This window comes from Myotis lucifugus, unplaced genomic scaffold, assembly GCF_000147115.1.
Source record: "Myotis lucifugus unplaced genomic scaffold, Myoluc2.0 scaffold_8, whole genome shotgun sequence".
NCBI classification, from domain to species: domain Eukaryota; kingdom Metazoa; phylum Chordata; class Mammalia; order Chiroptera; family Vespertilionidae; genus Myotis; species Myotis lucifugus.
The window spans coordinates 12,857,587-12,860,811 of record NW_005871056.1 but is presented as its reverse complement, the minus strand read 5'-3'; positions in this window follow the sequence as shown (position 1 = coordinate 12,860,811).

Here is a 3,225-nt window from a genome sequence, read left to right as displayed (position 1 = left end):
CACTTTTCCCAACACTCTCTGATCACTGACAGGCACCAGAGTGGGAAACTGAGGCACAGGGAAGGAAGGAGACGGGGCTGCGCCCTGGCTGTGTGGCTGCAGAGCCTCAGTCTGGATGAAAGGGAAGGTCTAAAGGGGCTGTGCCCAACGAGGGAGGACCATGAAGCCTAAGTGGTGCGGTCCGAAGGTCCACGAGGCAGGCCCTGGTGGGAAAGCACTCGGGCTCATCCTGCAGTCAGGTGTGGCTCCCTGAGGTCTCCATGCCTTATGGAGACAGCAGTCTGAGGGGAAGAGTGAACTTCCCAGGCTCCCCTGGTGACAGAGCCAGTGACATCTCCTGCCCTCGGGGCCACCACTGCTGCCCCAGGCTTGTGAGACTCCGTCCAGGGCCTTTTCACTACTCAGTACACCTTTTTTTTTGTTATTTATACCATGGTGTAAAGGACTGGCAGAGCTTTCCCGTGAGCTGTCTTTGTGCTGGAGGAGGCACCGCCAGGCAGGTTATAGCTGGGTTGTCACTGCTTTGTCACGTGACCTGGGCAACTCACTGCTGGGTCAGGGTAAGTGACTTCTAGTGACCTTTCAGCTCACTCCCTGAGCCTGTGGCTCTGAACAAAGAGCATTTTTAAAAATATACTTTATTGATTTTTTACAGAGAGGAAGGGAGAGGGATAGAGAGTTAGAAACATCTATGAGAGAGAAACATCAATCAGCTGCCTCCTGCACACCCCCTACTGGGGATGTGCCTGCAACTAAGGTACATGCCCTTGATCGGAATCGAACCTGGGACCCTTTAGTCCGCAGGCCAAAGCTCTATCCACTGAGCCAAACCGGTTAGGGCCATTTTTTGTTTTTTTAAAAAATTCTTTGCCATGCCTTACGGAATACAGAGCACCATCACCTCAGCGATGGCCTTTAATTCCCCTTCACCTCGCCCTGTGAGGGTGGGATTGTTAAACTCTCTCACAGAAGAGGAACCTGAGACTTAGAGCGGGGAAGTACTTCCTGAGGTAACGTAGATACATTCACTCTTTCCACAAATGGTTGTTGAGCACCTACTCTGTGCCAGACCCTGGGGATGTATCAGTGAACAACACAGACAGGAACCCCAGCTCTTTCTAGTTCCAGGGAAATGATTCTGCTCCTGCCACATGCTGGGCACCAGACTGGGCTCTGAGGTCCCTGTGGTGAGCGAGACAGACCCCAGCCCACATGACAGCCTGGGAGATGGACCAAAAGCACATGAACAGAACATGAATTAGAAGCTTCCAGGCTGTCATAAGCATAGGAAGGGACACGAAGGTGCTGAGGTTGAGGGCTCAGCCCAGCCAGGGTGGGGCTGTATGGGGGCTGGTTTTGACTCAGGGAATCCAGGGCTCCTCCTACCAGGGGCCAGGCTGTGTCAGAATCAAACCCTCCACCTTGACCTCATTAGCGTTGGGCCTAATCACTGGGCCAAGCGCCTTAAACTACAAGAGGTCACAGCCCATCCACCCTGCCATGCCACCCTCTGCGTTCATTCCACCAACACACATTTCATCAGCCCATCGTGTGCAGGCCCTGACACCGCCTGGACAGGCAGGGGTCTGGAGCCCCAGGTGGGCTGGAGGGAAGGGAGGCACTTGTTTTTAGCAGACAGGTCTAGGAAGCCCAGGTAGGAAGGGAGACTGGGTGTCAGCAAGCTCAAGGGATAGAAGTCTCAGAGACAGGGACACTTCCCTGCTGGCCTTGAATTTCCAGCCACAGGGCCTTTGCACTTGCTGTTTCCTCTGCCTAAACAACCCAGCCCCCAGATCTTGGCAGGGCTGGCTCCTTCCATCATTGAGTTCTCAGCTCAAACTTCACCTCTGAGACTTTGCCCAGGCTGCTCTAGATAACAGTGTCTTGGGAGTGGATCATGATCTGAACTTTTCCTATATATTTTTTGCTTCATTACTTGTTTGTAATGAAATGCTTCCTGCAGGCAGGGGCTTGGTCCTCCTTGTCCATTGTGTCTCCCAGAACCAAGCAACTTGGTCGATACACATTTGTGGCTGGACAAGCACCCTGCGTGCCAGGCACTCCCAGCTACCCCCTTTATTCCTAGGAGGTGTCATCGCATTCCTGTCACAGATGAAGGGAGCCTATCAATATCAGGCCTCCATTTGGTCCCAAAGCTCGTCCTGCTATTCCGGGACCCACCCTTGTGGGGTTCCATGGTATCCAAAGCCCACTGTCCAAGCCCAGGCTGACCAGAGTCCCCAGACATGCCTGTGTGCCACAGTATCCAACCTGTCCTGTTTCCAGGGTCTGCCTCCCCTTCACACTGGAGTCCCCAGGAGGCCGGGATTGCACGTGGGTTGCTCACAGCAATGATCTGGTGCCCAGCACAGGGCTTGGTACACGGTCTGCCTCCTGGATGCAAGGCCTTGCTTCAGCGTCCCCAAGAGCCTTTGTCCCCTCCCCCTTCAGTCAACCCCTTCCCTGTCCCCTTCTCCATCTTTACTCCCTCCTGTCCTTCTATGGGGGCATTCGTGTCACCTTTCTGTCCCTGAGTTCTGCCCAAGCCACTGCCCACTGCCCTCCAGATCAAGCCAGGTTCCTCAGCTTGGTATCAGAACTGGCCCCAGCCCGTGTGCAGCCACAGCCCAGATGGGCCTCAGGCCTCTGCCCAGCCTTTGTCTTCAGTGTGTGCTATCTTCCCAACTTGGCAACTTGGCAAAGTGCTCCCCTCCCTCAAAGACCCAAACATCGCCTTCCTGGACGCCTCTGCCAAGCAGGCGCCTCCCCTCTCTGTGCCGGGGTTCTGTTCTTCCCACATCAGAGTCCTCCTCAGCCTGTAAGCTCCTCCTTTCTCAATCTTTGTTTCCCCAGTGACCTGCACACAGATGTTTGATAAACAAGTGAGTGAGTGAATTCCCATTCAGTTGAGCTCCTGGGCTATGCCAGGCTGCGCATCTGGCAGGATGTGACCTCTGCCCTCATGAAGCTCAAAATCTGGTGAGATGGGCTAGTGTCAGTGTCCAGCACCTGGATGAGCCAGGAGGTGATTGGGCGGGGAAGGAGGACAGGGGCTGAGTGAGGGCATGAGAGACTGGGAGAATAACCAGAGCCCCTGCCCACTGGGAGCTCACGGTCCAGTCGGCGGGAGACAAAGTCAGCTCACACCAAGCCAGAGAGGAATGGGCTGGGAGTCTGAGGTCCCGGTGTCAGGCCAAGGCCATCAGGCTGAGATGGGCAGAGGTT